This window comes from Lagopus muta, chromosome 4 (assembly GCF_023343835.1).
Source record: "Lagopus muta isolate bLagMut1 chromosome 4, bLagMut1 primary, whole genome shotgun sequence".
NCBI lineage: Eukaryota > Metazoa > Chordata > Aves > Galliformes > Phasianidae > Lagopus > Lagopus muta.
The window spans coordinates 3,684,103-3,706,570 of NC_064436.1; the positions used below are offsets into that span (position 1 = coordinate 3,684,103).

The 22,468-nt window shown below is 35.6% G+C and overlaps 1 long non-coding RNA gene across 5 annotated transcripts in view; it reads right to left on the bottom strand.

The window, feature by feature from the left end:
• Window positions 1-217: 217 nt before the first annotated feature.
• LOC125692420 (uncharacterized) overlaps window positions 218-22,468 on the bottom strand; it is a 59,526-nt gene continuing 37,275 nt past the window's right edge. For 3 of the 5 annotated variants that reach the window (XR_007376644.1, XR_007376645.1, XR_007376647.1), the window contains 3 exons: window positions 19,207-19,318; window positions 15,435-15,522; window positions 13,586-13,962 (listed from right to left, as the gene is read on the bottom strand). This is a non-coding gene — a long non-coding RNA (uncharacterized LOC125692420). Of the gene's footprint in view, window positions 314-5,362; window positions 6,900-8,901; window positions 8,990-13,585; window positions 13,963-15,434; window positions 15,523-19,206; window positions 19,319-22,468 lie in introns of those variants that run through there. The other 2 variants (XR_007376646.1, XR_007376648.1) reach the window with 2 other exon arrangements.

The following is a 22,468-nucleotide window of genomic DNA, read 5'->3' on the forward strand; positions in this document are numbered from 1 at the left end:
AAACAAAGAATACTGGGATGCTATAATCACAAAATAAACAAGAGAGTTAGGCAGAGCAGACTATGATAACAAAACAGAGAAAATAGAAGGCTTACCCTTATCCTGAGCTCACCCACAAAACACCAGCACAGCAGATCCCCAGAAGAGATCCTTCCCCACTGGTAGTCAGCTCTTAAATAGGTCTAGGAGGGCTGCAGCCAGGTTCCACCCCTTTCTGCAGGGCAGGAGAATTGCCTTCACCTGTGCTCCTCTGGCTGCCTCAGTGCTTGCCTCAGGTGATCAATCAAAAGTTCAGGCTGTGACTCAGCAGTTCCTATACAGCAAAGAACTTCTGTTTGCTTTAATTTCTCTCTACCAGTTTTCGGTTCTGTCAAACGATAGCTTCTTTGTCTGGATTTGCTCCATTGAGACATTGAAAAAGCATGTCCAAAATTTACCAGCATTAAATTTCTGGTAGATGAAAAAATGCATGGTATAGTAATTCTGGCAATGTTAACAGATGGTATAATATTGTCTCTGTATGTGATACTGAAGCATAAAGAAATGCTGAAGGAATAGCTGCCTACTGAAATAATTGTGAGGTGTCGAAATGGAGGATGGATGTTTACAGAGCTAATCAAGGATCGCCCGAAAATCATTCGGATCAGGAAACAAAATGCGTGCTTAAGGAAAAGAAAACAAAAACTTGTCCTGGATTCATTCAGAGGTCATCTAATGCCATCTGTGAAGAATACTGTCAAGGAACTGAATATTGATCTTGTGGTTATATCCTGCTAAACTACAGGTTCTTTCCATAGTGAACATGCCCTTTAAAGACCATTTGAAGTCTTCATATTCAGAATAACTAATGGCAGCAATTATGCTTGAGATTCTCAAGGAAAACATGGGATGGTGCAAAACTCTCATTATGTTAAAAGAACAGTGACCAGTTATATTCAGAACTTGTAGCTAATGATTTCAAGAAATACCGTACTTAAGATTCCTCAGATGGAACAGAAGATGATATGAGTACAAAGAAGAAACTAGTAATAATGAAAACACTACCTAAATTGAAGATAGGGAATATAATGACAGAAATGTTGGTCTGCAGAAAAAGTGAAAAGCAGTGGTAGTAAAACATATTAGAAGGATGTAGATTAAGTTCAGGCAGATTGTTAATGAAAATATTTAATGTCTATTCTAGGAATTCGATGAGAACCTTACTGTGTATAAAATTCAGTTAAGGTCATCTTAATTTATCTCTTCCTTAAGTTAAAGAACTGCAGGAGCTAGTAGAGTAGAGTTAGTCTTTATCTTGTAAGGAGCACAGTACTTGCTCTGAATGCTGGTGGTATTCAGAATTCACTCATATTATACTATGCTTATGTTAATTCTGTGACAGGGGACTAAAAAGTCAACATATCTTACATTAATGTGGATATGTGGATAGTATTTATTTAGATTTTTTTATGGCCCAATATTTTGTTTAGAAGAAGTGGGAAACTAAAATGTGTCACCCTTATAAATGTTGCTTCCAATGAAGACTCTGAGCAGTTTAAGTATGAATCAGAGGAATATTTTGTAGATGCCTAGTCTGAGATAAAAGTTGCTTTGTCCAGGTGGATGACAGCTATGATATTCTTTGCACACTCCTTTTATTTTAACTGAAGCTTTCACAGAAGCTAATAGAAGTAATTCATATTCTACCAAGGCATGATTTCTGTTGAAAACTTCTGTTGAAGTTTTATACAAACATAATAGGAAGGGTTAACTACAATATCTATATAATTCTCAGTGAAATCTATTTCAGTTAATATTAGATTAGTTACTATGCAGTACAATTAATGCAACACTTCCATAACATTGATTAAATGAGAGAAGACAAAGGATTCAAACTGTTGGGATATATACGCTTCAGTAAAAGCTTTGGCATCATCAGCCAATAAAAATTCATCATCATATACAAATTTGGGCAAAGTATGGCAATTCAAATGAAAAGCTCTTCAAAATTCTGGTCAACTAAAGTATTTACCATCAATATCCTTATTCCCTCCTTCTCCACTAAAAAACAAAGGTTATCGCAGTGAGAGTGAGGTGATCAGAAGCTGTATGATGCCCTGGAAAAAGAGCATGTACAGAGATTATGAAAGAGAAGCTCAAAAAAAAAAAAGAGATTTTTGGCATGAACAGAGTGGAGTGAGATGAAATCTTCACGTCTTTGCCAGAGTGACCCTTACGAGATTCAGATAGACTCATAAAACTGCCAGTCAATAGGAGCCAGGTTGTAAACATGAAAGAGTCATTTCATCACAACAGGTTTTTGTTAGAATATGTTTTGGATTTAAGAAGTTAAGAGGGACTTGGGGACAAAGTTCAGAAAAGCTTGAATGGTTCAAATAATATGAGATGCTTAATAATAATAATATGAGACCTACCATGCTACGCTTGGAATTATTTTATTTGAGTACTTTGAGATTTAGATGTTTCTGCAGATAAATATATTTGCCTTGCTCCTAATCTTCCTTAGACACCTGCTTAGCTTCATTTTGGGAGAAAGAATGCTGGTTTAGACTGATTCTCAGCCTGGACCAGTGAAGCCGTAGTCATATTCTTTCACCAGATCAAAGCCTACCAAACCAGTGCATGGGTAGTGTGGATCACATCCTGCACTGGCAAAAACATGCATCCGTCCTGCAATGGATGGACTTCTTCAAATCTGTGCTCATCTATGCACCTAAGTATTTTCATCAAACTGTTTATTAAACAGTGGTAGTGATCTTAACCTGGACAGGCTGGTCTGCATAAATTCCTTACTGCATGAAAGGGACTATGCAACTGCCATGGATTCTCGCTGAAATGTGAAATGTGATCCTTGGGGAATCAGATCCAGTATTACTTTGGTTGTATTGTGTACATCGTGTAATCGCTATGTTGCATTACATTCCTAAATTGTTCCCAGAAGCACTCAGATTTACACTATTTGTCGTTGTACCTGAAAACATGCATCAGATCGCAGCTACAGGCTAGAGTTCCACTGCCGAAAGAAAGACAAAGGCGACTGTTTTGGCAAAGGAGTGGTCTGCCAGACTGTGGAAATATTCAGTTTTCCACAAATCCAACAGCAAATTATTTCAGCAGGCAACACGTAGCATGAACGTAAATTTTTATTTCCCATTCTTTTCCATCCTTCCTGCCCAGCCCCACCAATCCATGAAAGTACATAGACAGCTAGAATATCTGCCAGTTAAACCCCATGATTATTTTCATACTTAAAAATGCACTGAAGTGCTTTTCTGGACCAGGGCCAGATGCTCAGCATCATTCAGGATCCAGTTCATATTTATGAGTGCTTTGTAAGTGAAGAAAATCATAAAATTGAATGATTTCCTCCACATATGTACATTCTCCTTTGTTAAATAAGCAAAATTTTCATTTGGGTGGGGCATTTCTTGGCAGCTGATGTTCAGATGAGATTCATGAGTTTTAAGTACCGCTTAAATCTAGGGCATCTTATTGAGTAAACAGGTGGAGCTTATCCACTTTGAATGTATGTGAAGAGCTTTCTTTATCGTAGATGTGAGAATTAGTTTTCTGATTGATTATTTCCTTTTCATTCCGAGCAGACTGTGGGTCAATCGCAACCAATGCAGATTTTCTGCATGAAATGTGACACTGTATATACAGAGAACCTTTCAAATTGAGCCCTTACTGTTTTGAACTCTGTACTGACATGAAAGAAAAACAACAAAGCATATTCTTTTTATAACTCATAGAAATGGGATTTATTAATTGAGACGTGGCTGAATAGGCAAGGAAACTAAGTCTGACAAGAATCACTGGCAGCCATTTCTAGTCTGACAATTTGTATGATACAAGCATTAGTTACGAACCAGCTATTAAAGTACGTTAAATCAGTTACCAAGCTACATCTTGTGTTCTGGAAAACAACTCCGTGCTTAAAATTTTACGTACACAGAAAGGGAGAATGCATTTGTGAAATGTATCCGGTTTTATTCTAATAATAAGTGGTTAGCAATTAAGAAAGCTTTCCCTCCTCTAAAATAGCTGCCAACACAAAAAGTATCTCATATAAACAGCTTTCAGAGGAAACATACTAGCTCATTGCATTTTCAGAGGTTTAAATGAAGTGGTAAGAGTGGATATGTAAATTATTTTACCTATTTGAGGCAAGTCTGGAAAGTAGTTCGGACCTAAGGAGGCAGCTATACACTTGATACGCGTTAGTTTATACTTCTGATTTTCAGTCAGCAAAGTCCACAATCCCACGGTCAGTGTGAGTATGTGAAAAGTGTAAGTTGACCTCCACTTGTGTTAGAGCTGTCACTCTTTCTGAAATGTGCCACTTTCCTTATGACACCTGAACCTGTGAATTTTACGGTGCAAACTCACACACTAGCTTACAAAGGACTGCATTTAATATTCTTTTCTCTGACTAAGACAATATTGCAAAAATATTAACCGCTTTTTTTTTAATTCTGCATGAATATATACGTATTAGCTACATCCAGCGTTCAATAGCTGTACTGCTTGTTTATGCCACACGGAATATTAAATGGATGCTGTTTTTGAAAGGAATGTAATATCCAACTTCTGATGTGAAGCTCATGCATTAAAAGATAGTTGTTGATTTTAGGTTGGGTTTTCTTTTCAGTTACACGAATTTTATAGAATTAGTGGAGCATCGAGACCTTTCAGATAGAAAAAGATGCCAACGCAGATTCCTGTGGCAATCACATTTATGTAGTGAAATTCAGATCACCACTTCTGCTGTATTTTAGTTAGAAATGACCTGTGCTCTGAGAATTTGTGTATGTGCCTTAAGCACAGTCTATACTGTGTTTGGTTTGAAGACAATGTTAAATACAAGGGATGAGATGAGCAATTATTGAAGCCACAGACAAAAGGGAAGGACTTACTTAAAGACAAAAAGTAGTCTTGTGGTTCAAAGCAATCCAATGTGTGGTAGAAAATGAATATACCGCAATATAAAAAGCGAAAAGCAAGAGCTTGTTTAGAGGCCAGACATATGGACAGCTAAATGGAGAGTCACAGCACTGAGAAGGGTCTTGCAAAAGGATCAAGAAGGAAGCAGAGGGAAGCAATGTGGTTCTGAATATAGAGGAAAGATGGGTCATGTGGAGAGCAAATGTCATGTGAAGAGAGCATCAACAAGTATCTCAACCAAAGAACAGTTCTCCAGTATCATTCAAAGAGTCCTTGCCAAGACATCAGCTTGGGATGCTTTTGCAGTAACAGCATCTCTATATACATAATAGAAACAAACAAACACAAGGACGTTGAAATCTGTTTTTTTTATTATCAAGTGGATAGATGAAATATTACCTAATAGAGTCTGAAAAATATTCTAATTAACAGCTACTTACAATTTCATTTCATTACATTTCATAACCGTGCATGAGGAAACACAACATCAGAATTAGAGTTAGCAGTGTGATCACAGTGATGGTCTTCAGTCACCAGAGGAAGATATATAATTATTTACATGGTACCACGTCTTTGAAATGAGCTTTGAAATTACCTTCCTCATCTCTCTTCCTTAAGATTGAATTAAATTATTTTTGTCATGTAATTAATAGGATTTGTTTCCCAGACAGACCTTTATCATCAGAGCCCATATTTGAAGGTGACTATGACAGTTTTCAAAGATGAAGAATAGAAAACCGCAAGGATCAATGACAAAAACATTTTGTTTTTCAAAAGAAAGAAATGTGTAAAAACATATGGACAATAATTTTTTAGAAAAAGAAAACTGAGATATTTGAATACACTTGAACGGTATAAAGCTTGAGCATCTGCTTTACATTTTTCACTTTATAGTGTCTTGAGACTTTCAAAACTATTACTACCCTCAAGGGCATTAATTCCTCCTCTCCCCCCCCCCAACTCCCATGTATTTATTTATTGAAAATAAATGAATTAGAAGTAATGACAGCTATTTGGATATTTGTGTTCAAATAATTAATTCTGCATTAGAATGAAAATTAAAACAGTTACAAAGGTTATAATAAGAGGTTGATAATTTCTCTTGGTGTTCTGAGTGACTACACCATATGAGAAACAGTCTAAAAATGAGAAAAGCATGACATGATGAAAGCCAGCTAGCTATTACTGAAGGCTAGAAATGGTATATTAAGTAGTCAAACCTAGAGATGATTTTAATACCATATTTGAAGAACAATTTAAGCAGAATGCAATAGTGATAGAGATGTTCCTTTATTGCTGCAAGGCTATTTGAAGAAAATATCTTTCGGTGTTTAAAAGCGAGGCTATTCAAACTAATGTCACTTTCAAAAAAAAAACCTGAACTATCTTATGTTCCCACAGTGGACTAAGCTAGAGATAAGGCAGGTCTTTCTATGCTTAGTAGGAGATAGCAAAGATAGAAAAAAATAACTTTGAGTACAAAAGTATGGTGGAAATACGGGACAGAAAAAATCAGTTCTGGAAAAAATGTTTTACCTCAAGATAGAGTCTTATTTCTTTTAGAGGACTTGACCTCAAACGTTTGCTGATGTTAGGTAAAAATTAAATATCTCATTTAAGACCCTGTTTCCCCACAACATAGGAGAACAAATGAAGCTCTGGAAAACACAGCGCCAATATGAAGTAAAATGTGCTTTCAGACAGAAGACCTACCACCTCAGTCCTTCCTCAAGGAATGTGCTACAGGTTGTTGCAACTTCTGTCATATTACCAAATCGAACTTAACATAAACAATGTTCAAATTGCCTTCATTTTCCACCGTGTACCGCTTATTTTTGTTAGGACAGTTAATTTTCTCCATGGTTTCTTGTGTGGTGCCATGTTTTGAATTTGGATTTGGCATCTGTCTTCCCAGGTAAGCACCGCTTTGCTCAACATGGCTGAACTTCTGCCTGCTGATGGGAAGCACAGAACGGATTTCTTATTTTGATTTCCTTTTGTGCGCAGCTTTTGCTTTACCTATGAAACTCCACCCATACTTTTCCCTGTGTGGGGGCATGAGTGAGTGGCTGCCCCCTTTATTTGAGTGATTGATTTTATCACATCACATAAAGAGAGGATATATGCTGGCCTCCTCAACTGTGACATGCAAAGCCAAGGCAGCAGAGCTGTACAAGGAATGCTTCATTCAGATTCACCCCTGCGTCTGCTTGGTATCATTCTGCAGCTTGCATCATCTATGTGTATATATCCCGGAGCGACACTGTTTTAAAATTTGGCTGAACGTTCAGTATTTCAGGCCTTTTCACCAAGAATAGCTGAGTTTCCCCTTCTGAACATATATGGTAATGTATATTTAGAAGATTTTTAACTTGCTTGTTTCATTAGTGGCAGCATAGCGGTCTTGAAATGGGGAGCATTTAAGTTAGCCGTGATCTTTTTTAATATTATAGTTTAAAGTTCATCTTTGTACCAGTTTTCAAGCATCTATTTGTTGTCTCTTACTAATGCACTACTGTGTAATATTTTTCTCCTGAACTTATCCTTGCACTCATAGCTCCCTTTACAAGAGCATTAGGTACTTGCAGATGCACTTACACGTCTGAGACGCTATTCAGGAGTTGCTCCTATCTCCATTGACTAAGCAAATAGCTTAATACAATATGCCTAACTTTTATATAGTTACCAGGATAACAGCTCTTAAACACTTTTTCTCAAACACTGAAACTTTCCAAAGTTTCTTTTTCCTTTTTCAATCCTGTGTGCATTTTTTTTCCTGCCTCTCATAAAGATTCATTTCTCTGCAAGCTCTTATTGCTTCACTGTTCTTGATAATTTATTATCTTGAAAAGAGTTGAAGGGTTTTATTTCCTGCTTCTTTCCTGCTGCATATTTGGCAAATGCTACCTTTTGCTTTTGCAGCACTACATTTAACATCTGTCTAAAGAAATATAACCAAGTACTACATGACAAAGAGCACTGAGATTCGTGAGAATGCTTTTTCTTCTAATAGTATGACAGTGGAGTCGGATAGATATCACTTTTAATGATAAATTTTTTTTTAGAGAAGTTTTTATTACCTCTTTTTTCTAGAATTTTCATCTGAATTTTATATGTGGATAATTCTTAAGACAACCCGGCTCTTTCAATAATGGAATTTTGCTCTAAGATTGAAATGTTAGTATTTGTGGAGATATGAATTAGAGACACATTCGAAGCATACCAATATTAGCATCTATATGTTGATTTACTGAAATACTCATATAAATCTTTTATTAACTATAACACCAGAACATTTTAAGCAAGCAAGTCATTGCAAAAACATTTATTTTCATTATTGGGTTTTCAAAAAATCTTCTTCTGATTCTATCTATTTTTAGAATTTTAACAAGTATGTATTTCACAAATTATACTAAAAATTCAAAATATATATACAATAAAACTTAAAATCAGTCAAAACAAGAAAAAAGGCTTGACATCTCATTTCTAAGGCTCTGTAAGCAATTTCCTTTCAGTGCCTCATAACTGCCTGATCCGTGTTTCTTTTTAGACGACATTAGAGGAGTTATGAAAATCATACAGGCTAGAAATACAGCAGCACGTATTGTTTATCTTATCTATGGTCTATAACATTACCTATTTTGTAAGGTTGTTCAACTGTGGTACGTAAGAATGAAAATATAATATTATTTCAATTATAAAGTAATTATTTTCTGCAGAATTTCACCCTATATGTTTTCACTTGGAATAAATTTTGGAAGATTTTGACAATAATTATTCAGAAATTGCTATGTAAAGAAAGGTAACTTTTAATACTGGTATGTGATTCTAATTATTTCTCTGATTATCTGAATCGTTGTGTTATGAGAAAGGTATCTGGCATTTGATAGGATTTGATCAGGAATACCTCACTCATTACAGAGAAGGGGAAAGGGTTAGACAGAAATAGAATGGTACCTGAGGTGTCTGGCATTAATTCCGCTGAGACAGATTGATCTGTAAGGAGGGGAAGCTGAGAGACACTCACAGGTCACACAGACACTGACTGTGAATAGAAAACTGTGATGAAACACATGAGATCACGGGCTAAACAGGGAAAGCTCTGATATGAGATGCATTGACTTTAGATAAGGCAAAGAAAAGAGAAAACGACTTAGTGAGAAACAGGAAACAGTGTTGAAACCCAGAGAAAGATATAATCTATCTGCTGGAGAGCTTGTAATTCAAAACATCAGTCCTATGAAGAGCTCTTGTGGGATTTTTCTACTATAAAGGCTAGGTCTATGATCTCCTACAATTGTTAAAGAACATAAGATATATAGTTAGAGATCAACTTTCTAACAGTCATACAAGAAACTAAGCCTCTAATAGAGCCAATTCAAGAAGCAACCTACAGTAACTTCAGAAACATTTGGGCCAGCATAGTTCCTTGGGGAACCATACAGATTTCTGGATGCCCAAAAGAAGAATTGCCACTGACACTAGCTGGAAGTGCTTCAACTGAGTTATTCTGAAACAGCCCATTTGTAATCAGCCACAGTAATGCAGACCAATATCAACGTGATAAAATGCCACTAGAACCAAGACTGGCTGACTCCATCAACTCTGCTAACTAGGTAAGTTTCCTCGTGCCTGAGAAACAGCAGCTTCTTGAAGGGAGAAAAAATCAGTTTAACCAATGACATTTTCTCATCTATTACAACATTTTTCTCATTAGTATTTGCTAAAAAGAAGAAAACCACTACCACCCAAGACCATCATATCTCTGGTCAGAAAAAAATCAGTTTGTGATCCTACTCCATAGCTGAAATCAATCTAATTTCTGGAAAGACCTGATCTTATGTAGATCTATAAGCCTTGAATCATATTGCAGTTTAGGTATCGCCAGCAATAGTCTGTGATTTTAACCTCGCGCATTTTTTTTTCTTTTTTTTTTCTTGTAAATCCAGAGAAATAGGTCATTGTAGCTTAGTCTGGAACAATCTTTTCAGCAATAGATGAGGATATGAACAAGCAGGTGCATATGCAAGTACCTAAAGCCCTTTTAGAGCAAGTTATGAAAGCAAGGATCAATTTAGGAGAAATGAGTCACAGCAGGTGCCTGCATGTGCATGCAGCTGTGGGAACCTGTATTCACAAGTGTGTGTGCATACATCTATGGGTGTATAATTGCAATTTCTTGGGATCAGCTACAAAAAAGCATTTAAAAAATTGTCGGTATTTCTCAGCGTTTTGTAACAACGTAGTGCTGTTAGTTGCATTGGTATGGATTTTGAGTCATCCACTGATTTCTGCTTAATTAGACATCATTAATAAATCAATAAACTGCTTTGATACTGATTTGTCTGGAGCTAAGTTAACTGCATAGTTTTTCCCTGTGACAGTCAAATTTCTTTCATCAGAACGAAAATTTATTCTGGAAGGCTTTTAAATGCACAGTTTACATTGGTATTATTATTATTATTAATATTATTTTCCTCATAGTAAGTGAAGTGGAATGCTACAGCTGCCACAGGTAGCAGGTAAAGACCACGACATCAAAGAGGAAGCAACAAGTAAGACAATTTCTTTGTGGTGAGGTGCAGGACAAGAAAAACAACATAAAAACATGGCAAGAAGTATTTTAGCATTTCTTTCATATAAATGCAAAACATGGGTTTCCATTATAAAGTGAAAAATGTTCTGATATGTAGTTACTGAAAGGATAATACGGATACATTTTGAAAAGGAACACAGAAACATCAATGGCAATTTGAGTGCTATTTTTTCAGAAGTAAGAAAAATGAGCAGTTAGATAGAGACTTCTCATGGTGCTACACCTACATGTTCTGTATAGCCAAGTACATAATTCGTGTCTATCTAAGTTCAGAAGATCCTTGAACTGTCTTTAAAGTTAATACAGCAATTTAGTTTCCAGAAAATCTCCATTTTTAACCTCTTCCTAAGCAATCAAATTACATTTCAACTTCTCTTACTTAAAAGTTGATCTGAGTTATTCTGAACCTGAAAAGCTCTTTAATAATATAACGAATCAGAATTCTAAGAGCGTCAAACTTCACTAAAAAGATACACTTCCTAAGACAGTTTTCCTACAGAAACAAACATATGATTAGCCAAAAAAACCATACACACACTTATTTTTCTATTTCTCGGATTGTAACTTCTGTCTTCTATTGAAGAGTCCTTCTAGAAGATCCAGAACTGATTTCTCTTTAACCAACAGATAGACGTGACAGAGAAGGGAACTCTGTAATAGCTTCTATATTAGCTATTGATGTCATTTGGAACATGATTGGTTTCTATCACAAAGCCACTGATCCGCCATGATACCACTAGTTCTTACAATAGCAGACAATTACTGGATGCTTTTTACTTGGCAGATGTTTAGAACTGAAGCAGAGGCGGTACACGCTGAATGGAGATTATTTTTTGAATTTCTATGGGACAGCACCCAGAAGCCTTCAAAAAAACATCAGCGTGATTTGGAGCAAATCAGAAAGCTTACAAAGAATTAGGATATTAGGTATTAATATTATTAATCGTAACTTAAATATAAAAAGTACAAAAAAAAAAAAATTACCTCTATCTTTCTGCTTATGATCAGACTAAGTTGCTAGGGCAACCAAGGTGTCTGCCTGCCATTTGCAGCCAGCACAATTTGAACTCCTACCAGCTAACTTCAAATCCAATGAACTATTAGGGAAGGCTGATGTAGTTTTTGCCCATCCTCAAGAATGAAAAGCTTGTGATGTGTATGCTACTGAAGTAATTAAAACGTTGATTCAGTGGTTTTGAATAGAAATTATGAGTGGGTTGAAGATCTTTATGTACCCACACTAATGAGTAGGTTGCTCAGATTATAGTATTTTCTGAGCAGATGCTTAAGAAAGTCAATAGGAGGGCAGCCTTTTAAGATTTCTTTTGGCTGTGAGACCAGCTCCTAATTATGTCCCTGACTTGAGGCATTTTGGCTTATGTTCATTAAAGTTCTGAAGTGCTGAGTAAAGTCAAAACCTAAAGCTTTCATAATCTGCACAAGACAGAATGGGAAATAAACATGGAAATGCACCAAAATTAGCAGACGGCAGAAATCTGTGCCATAATTCCCCCTCCCCCGGGTTGACTTGGAGCTGCTTTTCTCTTATCTCCTTCCTGAGATTTTACTAAGAGGGACACATTCAGCTCCTTCATTCTAGTTGTTGCGAGTGCTTGAAACATATTGCTTTAAAGTAGAAAAAGTAGAAAACTTCATAAGCAGATCTTGCAATGAAATTTTATAGAATACGAGGCAGCAGAACAAATAAAAAAATCCATCTGTAAACTAAGTACAAATGCCCATTTCTTGAGGTCTGCTAAGCAAGTCAAAGAGCATGTATCAAGTTGACAAGTCATTGATAGAGCTATCAGATGTAATTTAGACTCATCGGAAAATGTATACTGTGCAATAGTGCATCATGTTCCTAAAATACTGTCTTTTACTTTTCCACTGAGTAAAGAATTTTCATTTTGTACGTAGTCATAACCTCCTAGGATGATCCCTTAGAGTCAATATCTATCTTTACGGTAAAGCAAAGTAAAAGCACACTTCATCTTTCGGAAGGTCTGAAATTGAGAACAGAAGCTCTCAAAACCTGAGAATTATTAGCATACTGAGTGCTGTTGCTGATTTTATTACTCCTACAGCTTAAAAATCATAACATGTATTTTCAGTTAATACAGCAATGGAGAAGCTGAAGATAGTTTCAAATGTGCCATGGCAAAGCTTTTGTGTGCTTGTCTGTTGATCTAACAGGAGAGGAGAAATTGCATGCTGATTATTTTAATCAGCACTTGCTCAGCTACTTTCAAATTATCTGTTTTCTTCTAAAATAAACGGACTAGTTTATTATGGTGTTTTTAAAATGCATATTTACAGCTAGAAGGACATGATCTGGGGGCATGTTATAAAATATTATCAGTACACAACCTATCAAATTCTTCGGACATTCATCTTGTTTCAACTCATGTCCCCTTTCTGCTGGTTTTCAATTAATCATCTAAAGAGTTTCTTATGACATTAGGAAGAAGACTGTGGGAAAAGGACTGCAGACTGTTCTCTAACTGCTGGATTTTGTGTTTATCAGTGTATTCCTGCAGTTTTTTCATTCCCCTCCGTGTGTCTGGTTAGGTCAATGATTCTTGTTCTGTTCATCTTTAGATTATTAACTTTTTAGGATAGTCAGCATCCTTCTTCCTCTTTTGTAGTGTATAATCTGTGAGCTATTGCTGAGACCACTGAAGAGTACCATAGAAGAACTACTGTCTGATGAGTTATCCATACGGCATTACAAAATGTATTGAATAATATATAATGTATTAAATGCAATCTCCTGTAGAAAAATGAAAGCAAAATTTATGCTTTCTTTCTTTAGAGGAGAATATAGAATTTTATTTCAAGATTTCTTATGCCCTTTACGGGCTGGAAAAAGAGAGAAAGAACTATTTATCTAATATTTTAATTAGATATTTTTATGCATACATAATCTTGGTCATTGTAACACAATATCATAACTCAGTAGGTTAGCAAAATATTTTTTTTCTTACTTCTTAGTAGCTGCTTTTTTTTTTTTTTTTTTTTTTTTTTTTTAATGTTCTGGTATGTGTCTCTGTGAAGTGTCAAAATCTCAGCTTGCTACACACATCCTGATGGTGGTTACTACAGCTTCAGACACGTCAAATGTTGAGAGAAAAAGAAGGGGAAAATTGTTTGAAAATGTCAGCCCAGTCACAGGCGTAGAACTACAGGAAGACTTTGTAAGGATGCAAGCTTTTTAAACCTTCACCCTGAATTATGAAAGCTATGACAGTACCTTATGAAAACCTGCTTTTAGTTTGGGTTATCCATACGTACACATTGTAGTGTTGGAAGGACATTTCTTTTTCAGGGTTGACATTAGTAGGTTCAAACAGATTCCATCTCAAGGAGCATTACTGAGGACACATCTAACAGATGATTCTTTAGTAATCCATTGTAGAGTCCTGGAACAAAGAAAAAGTACAGTGCTGTGAGTGATAATTACTACTAAAAAAATGAATTTTTTATACATGTAAGTAATTGCATAGAGTAAGATCACTCTCAGGTGCTTAGATCAGCTCTTTGTGATTGTGACAGGGAGCCACTAAAAGCCACTAAAAGGTAGGTCGGTGAGAAGGACAGTGAGGTGGCTTTCGTTTGTTTTAACTAGATCTATTCCAACATCATGGTACATCTTTCTGAGGACTTCATGCTGAGAGTAGCTGGAAGACTGAACCACTGAATGCCATAGCCATTTTGTCCCACTTATCCCTTACTTCTGCAGGTCAAGCAAATGTTGCTATAATTAGCATAATCTCTTATGGTTTTCTATGGATCTTCTAATGATGATGAGCAGATATATGTCCTGTTTGTAAAGTTAAAGTGGAGAACACACTAGCCTTAAAAATACTAGGTTTTCTTTGCAGTGAACTTCTCTGTTTTCCACTATGATCCCAAGACTTCACCTATATGACAAATTACAGATAGGGTATTTAAACTTATATTTTTTTTTCTTTGTTTTTTTTTCTTGACCCTTTCCTGCTTCAACTTATCAAAACACTACACTTTCCTGCTAACTCTATTATGCACAATAACAAGCAAGCTTGCTTGATAAATGTGTACGTGATCCCCTAAACATGTCATAAGAGCGCCCAGCTTTGAAAACATACATTACTGCTAAGCAGTAAAGTCTTCTGACCATTTTTTGCCTCAGATGACAAACAACACCTTGAATAAAATTACAGCCAAACTCCAGCTGTCAGACAGAAGCAAAATGTGAGGGAGAAGGTCACCGCTCTAGAGAAAATCTTTTATGTGGTGATCAGACAGATTCAATAAGGGAATAATTAATTGTGACAGAAAATGTAGCCTTTGTAGGTACATCATCAGCGAATGATCCCCGTGCTGAAGTCTACACCTGCTAGAATTATAAAATCCAAGCGGGAACTCTGCATAATATTTTCTAATTGAAATAGTTATGGAAGAGGGAGATGCAAAAATTTGTCCTTTTTAACATCTAAGAGGCAAACTATGAGCTTTCATAATGATATTACTGCAATTGGAATTCTGGGATGAAATGTGTGAACATAACTTTGATAATATTATGAAAGCATGCAGAAAATTGTGCAATTTGAAGACAGTAAAATGTAACATTGTAAGTAAACCTGGCAGTAATAAAGTAATGGAATTTTCTTCACAGACATTAACAATTAACATATTGAGAGAACAGCTCAGTCCAAATAGTTTATCTGCTTTCAAACACATTTTCTTTCTACCATAGAAAAATATTTTCTTCAATATTCTTGACTTTATTTAATTTCATTGGCATTTTTTCAAACATTCTGAAATACTGCCTTCAGGTGATACAAGAAGGCCTTATTCTGAGACTTTTTCAGGCTACTATTTAGTTTTTCCAAAACATTGTGAATCAGCTTACCTCTTGCTTGAATCAATTAGTTCTTGCTTTCCTGAGAACTGGAATAAAAATTCCTTCAATGTGGAATGTGATTTGTAATCAAAGCAACCTGTGAAACACGAAAAAAAAAAAAAATTCATAACTATTATGAGCTGAGGCATTTAATGAAAACCTGCTTAGCTAATCAGAACAATCCATAAAATTTATCTTTTTAAACAGAACGCAGAAGGACACAAAATGAAATTTCTAACTACGCTCAATGAGAAGTGCTTAGAGGAGTCCGCTCTCCTTCTGTTTCTGCCTTCTATCCTGGGTTAATAAAGATTCTAACCATTTAAAATATGGCATGGAAAGGAAAAATATAATTGTACAAGAACTATGAGTTGTAGGAGACCCACAGGGATCAGGGAGTTCAACTCCTGAGTCCACCAGGAACACCTGAAGTTCAAACCCTCTGTCTAAAATGTTGTCTGACTGCTTCCTGACTTCCAGCAGCTTGTGTTCTCTGACCACTGCCCTAGGGAGCCTGTTCCATGCCCACCACCGTGTCTGGTGAACAGCACTTTCATTACAAGAATGACAGGTTTAGCAAGATGTTCAAAAGCAAGAGAAGGCTTCCTTTATAAAGCTCTGAGTTGCTCCTATTACTGTATATTAATTGTGCTTGAAAAGCACTTAGAAAATTAAGATCCTAGTACTAAGCATGGATATGCCTGATTTTAAAGAGCTTCAGAAAGGTATCCTGCCTGCCATTCTAATCAGCTAAACTGAGGAACTGACATTTCTCTTTAATGAGGAGCTATAGAATTATAGAATCAAGTCCAACCACGACCTAACCATACTACCCTAACTCTAACAGCCCTCCACTAAATCATGTCCCTGAGCACCACATCCAAACAGTATATACATCTCCCTCTATATATGTTTGTGTGTCATGTATACATGTAAAACAAACATTAAGGATAGGCACTTAAAAGGATTTCTGTTTCAGGAATTTGCAGCATGTTCCATTTCTTGCTGAAGGTTCTTATTCACCTTATTACAAGCCAAGAAAATACTCCGTATTCAACCTGTAAAAACTTGCATAAAACCTTATAAAACCTTATAAAAACTATGTTATTGTTTTCTTTTTTTTTTTTTTCTTTTTCTTCTTCCTAAACATGGTCTTTCTATTCTTTTACTTGAAAGACTTACAAAGGAGGTAGAATTGAATAATTCAGTCGGAAGATGCCTACAAAGACTGCCTTATCCAACTATCTGACCACCTCAGTCATAATTAAAAGGCAAAGCACGTTTTGGAGGGCATTGTCCAAATGGCTCTTGAACACTGACAGCATAGGCATCAATCACCTCTCTCGGAAGCCTGTTGCTGTGTTTGATCACCCTCATGGTAGAAAATGGTTCCTTAATATCTGTTCTGAATCTCCCCTTGTGCAGCTTTGTGCAGTCCCCACCTGTACTGTCATCGATTCCCAGGGAGAAGTGACTTCTCCACTTCCCCTCCTCAGGGAGTTGCAGAGAGCAGCAAAGTCATCTCTTAGCCTCCTTTTTTTTCAAACTAGATAGCTCAAGTGTCCTCAGCCTTCTCTCACAGGACATGCCTTCTGCCCCTTTTACTAGCTGGGCTGTCTCGTCTTCCCAGAGCTTATATGTCTAAATTGCACTTCTGTGAATGGCAAGATCTAGGACTATTTTTTTTGAAAAAATAAATCCCTTTATAGCTGACAGAAATAGACAGAACTGAAAACAAATAGAACGAAGTGCCCCTGCAATCCTTCCAAAATGTTAAGGGAATTAGTTATTCGGAAATAGTCACCTGCTTATAATCTGTCCATGATCAGATCTCTCTCTCTATATATGTGTTATTTGAATTATCCAAACACTAGGAAAACCTGTTCCTGAGGTCATGTATTGTAATACAGATTTGGCAGCATGGCATTATTACCTAATAGACATAGGCATATATAACAGATGTTGTTATGCGTTGCCCTTGAAGTATAAAATGGTCAAACTCCCTAAGAAAGGTGCAAATGTATCATATCAGATAGAGCAGATTATTCCTCCACAGCTCACTGTAGATGAGAAAAAAACAACAGCAACAACAAATAGTTCAAAATGAAACTTGTGTTTTTATGTCTTCATTTTAGGATTTTTAACATTGTGCACTTTCTAGAAACACTAATTTCATATATCTTGATATTCATTTGAAAAGTGCACGTAAATATATGTTTGATTTTTTTAGTTTTTACACTGTTCTACTATATATTAAGTGAACCTAGCCATCACACAAATCTTTCACGTATATTTGCTTTAGAAATTGACTTCTAGATTTCCTTTTTGTTTCATTGCCTAGACCATTGTTTACTAGCTAGGGAAATTAATAATGGTGATCCTAATTTTAATCTTCCTACTAATTTCTTTGATATACAATGAAAATAGATAAAAAATAAAATATTCTGATTCACTTTAGGTGTTTGTTGTGGTTGTTTTTAACTCAGGTGGTCATGTTTTCAAATTGTCATTCACTCTCCCATGAGAGCTATGGTATTTCATGTAATTCTGTGAGTTCATCAACACTTCAGATGGCAATAAATAAAACTATGTATGTCTTAACGATCAGTAACATCTATGATTCAGTGCAGCAGGTCATATTAAGAATTATCTTACTAAGAAACTGTAATTGCACTACATAGAAATAGAGCAGTTATTCCGCACCAAATTAACTTCTGGGTTTGACTCACCATCAGGCACGGTGGAAAAGCAGAATGTAACACATGTTCTACTCCAACACATGGACACAAACTTCAAAACAGTAATAAATTTACATAGGCTTTCATTACTTTTTTACATTCCCTAACTGATTTCCTAGTGTGTTTGTAGAGAGCACACTGAAATATTTCAAAAGCAATTCTCTCATAAATTTTCTACAGCAGATACCTGCAAATCTACAGTGTAATTTAAATAGACCTCTAGAGATTAAGATTTTGGAGGATGAAAGCCTTTAAAGAAAAATGCAAGAAGTCTTAAAACAGCAGCATTAAATAATAAATTTTCTTGTATATTAGGGATGTTTTAGACATTGCCTGCTTTTAAAGGAGATTTAGTCTTAATTTCCTTAATCTGGATAAACTGGAGAACTTCTCACTAGATGGTTTTACTGTCACACAAAGTTTATGGCACATAAATTTTGTCTAACTTCTGTATCTAGAAGAGATACCTACATATTAAAAAAATATATTTAATAGACCTCTAGAGATTGAAACTTTAGAGCATAAAAGCCTTCACAGCAAATTGCAAGAAGCATTAAAACAACAGCATTAAATGAACTTGGGAATACCTTGGAGAAAGTTCTCAACTTTATTTCCTTGTGGTGTCACTACACAGCTTCAATGATGCTAATGATGTTCTAAACATCGTAATAATTTATAAAAGAAAAAGTGGGATCCTAAAAAAAAAATCCCAAAACAATTTTCAGTCCTTAAGTTCTTTCTGATGACAGTTTTTTTCTTTTTTTTTTTTTTTAATTAAGTTAATTAAGTTTAATTAAGCTACCATTTGGGGGAATTATATATGGTATGAATAAATAATTTTTCAGCAAGCTTCAACTATCCCTTAAAATAGATAAACATACGGTAGGTACTGATACTTGAATCCATATAGAGCAACAGAAGTATAACTGCAGTACTTAACCACCTAGATCTGACTGACAATGGCCTCGTAATACAACTGATCATGGACAACTCAAGGTTATGCACACCATGGGAAGCACAGAAATATTTTGCTGTTCTCCTACCTGAATAACAGAATCCACCTTTTGAGACTGCAAGAATATTCTTCGTTTCATTGCAGGTCACAGGTTTTGGTCACAGCATATATCCATAGTCCAATTTTCCTGAGTGAAATAGCTATTAAAAAAGTACAAAATAAAAAAAAAAAAAATCAGTAATTGCCACATTCTCTATATAAATCTGAAAAGGATTTCAGTATGCCATAGCACAGCAATCTGTTTCAGGACAAACTCAAAAAGGCAGTAATAATTTATTCCTTGAAACAGCGCTTGCTTTCCTCAAAACTGTTAGAAGGGAAGGTTGGTTTTCTGGTTGTTTTTTTTTTTTGTTGTTTTTGTTTTTTAATGACAACAGAAAAGTTTGACAGGGTATCCTTTCATTTAGATTTCTAATCTGGCCAGAGAAGATGTAACAGAATCTGAAGACAGTTCATTTTAGTTCTGAACCCTGGTTAGCCATCATTATAACAGTGCCTTCTCTTTCTTCCATGTCTACAGTGACAGCACATCAAGTCTTCGAGTAGCAAATCATATAATTTCAGTAAAACTAAATTTTCAAGCACATTGTCTATGCTCAGAACTTGCTTTATTTTTCATAATTAATCATTGATGTCTAGGACAAGAAAATGATTAGTTTAATTAATTTTTTTCTCCACTTTCTATTTTTTTCCCCTTTGTTATTTTCACCCACTGAGAACACTTTATCATTTTCATTCTGCTCCATGTACCAGTATAGCTGGTGACTTTCTACAGAGAATTACTTTCTGCAGTTAGGAGAAGAGATAGGTCAGATACACTTGAGTGCAACAACAGCTTAGAAAAAGAGATTGCATAGAGCCAGAAATGCAGCCAGCAGGCTGCTGCAGCTATACTTCTATTCTGACATCTGTGAAACTTCTTCCCAAACTGAAACTTCTGTGACCTAAGACATTTGTTCTCAGCCCCACTTTTTACCTTTTAACCATTGTAATTTATGTTGTCATACTGAAACTGTGAGGAAAGTGATGTTTAACACTTTAATTTCTATTTGACTCTTTGAAAATCCAAAATCAGCTAGATAAACATCCCCTTTCTTTATGGACTAGGCTTTTATCAGCAATCTTGGTTCAGTTGTCAGAACTGTAATCACAAAAAAGTCATCCACAGTGGCAAGGAGAGAGAAAACCAACCATACACTGCGCTAGTATCAGCTAGCAAGGCTGATTGCTAGCTGCTGTACTGCTGTTTAATCAGCTCAGCAAAGCTGATTAAAATGCTGCTGTATTTCATGTGCTTTTCCATGACTAAGACACTTTTAAGACTGAGTGTGCCTCTGCAATCACCTACTAAACTGGACTATCAGAACGTGTCAGTTGTAATTACATTTATCAACATTAAAGAACTTTTCATCAATTTGTGTTCACTGTATACATACTCAAACACGTTTACATCTGCTATTATATAGGTTAAGTTTTGCATCAATATTTGAAACCATGCTTAATCTGTCATCACTATAGATAAATCCAATACACAGCAGGCAGTATGCAGTAAGTTTGAAGGATAACGTAATTTTAAAGGCAACTCTTCAAAATACCCTAAATAAACACATTCTTATTCAACAGCTACAATTCTGCTCTTGAATAAAAGCCTACTGTCTTGCATGAACCATTCATCCTTGGACTTTCAGGCAACAGAAACCATAAACCAAGTTCACCCACAGTCTACCCTGTACTATAAAATCTCTTAGAAAGAGAGTCTGTAAGTTTGTAGATCCTAGAAAAAGAACATATCAGGGCTCCCATTAAATTTTGCAGAAGAGAGCAAACTGAGTGACCCGCATGCCATCAAAGGGGCAAAGACTGACAAATGCATTCTGCTTCTCAGTATTTTGATAGGGGACAAATAATAAAAACATCCCGTATCATTCTCATTTTCCTTGAGGAAACGCATATCTATCCATGGCAACTGAAGGTTTTATATTCCCTTGGGGGGAACAGGAAGAAGAATTATGCTATTTTATTCCATCCTAGTCTCCAGATTTACATTAATCAACATTTTCTTTGGTGCAGTAGTTGCCATAGTGAAACTGCTACTTAAGTCCCTATGTTACTCCCTTCTCTTGCTTTTTCCTTCCTTTGCTCTCCCTACAAAAAGATAAATATATATATTTTACTTTGGAAGTAGAAGGGAAAAAAAAACCACTATCAAAGTTTTGGGTAAATTCTCACAATGCGAGCTGATATATGCTTTAAATTCTGGAACTACTCTCGTGTAATTCTGAAAGACAGAAAATATTCCCTGTCACATACATTGCTACTTATGGGTCCTTCTATGTTGTCACTTTATTTTTTTTGTTTGGTTGGTTTGTTTTGGGGTATTTTTTTAAAATCTTCTTTCCACAAATAAGCCAAAACGACACTAAAACTGTCACACAGAATACCTAACCGATAGTCTTAAGTTCAAAAGTTAGCAGCAACACAGGCAACACTCAGACTGGTCGCAAAAGAATATATTTCATTTCATTTAACTTAATATGATTTCAGCTAGTACGGTGACTTGAAGTGCTTTAGATAACTTGCCTCCTGTATGAGCCATACTCATCTCATCTCCCAAAAAGAGAATTACTACATTTTTTTCCTGACTCTGTATCCATTTTTAAATTATTTAGAATGAGGTTTACACATCTATCAGAAGATTAATATCTAATACATTGGTAAAGCATATTAAATGCATTCTGACCTCTATGGCTTGCTCCTACTTGGACCAGTCTAAAGCAGATGAGAAAGTTAGAAGAATTTACATGATGCATGAGTGCTCAGGTTTGCAAGCTTACAGTCTTAGGTTATGATTTGCTTATTATCACTATTTGGAATGCCATTATTGATTTACCTACTTACTGCCATATGCCTGAAAAAACTTCAAATAATTATGAAACCTATGCTCAAATCTTACATGCATCTCCACGTACGTGAGTCAGAGATCCTTTTGTCCTGACTTTAAGGCAATATGTGTATATCAGGATTTGAAAACTGAGTTTAAACTATCATATGCACATGGAGATGTGAATGTTGTGATTTTCTATATAATGAGATTTTTTTAATGATATTGTTGTTTTTTTGACTTATAACTGTAGTATCTTGCTAGACTGAAAATAAATTGGGCAAGTATATCTAAAAATAAACTATAGAACTGAAATGAAATTGAGTTTCACAACTGTGTTCTACAGAGTATTTTGAAGAAAGAATTAAATGATTGAGGAGTACATACATAATATGGAAATGAGAAATAC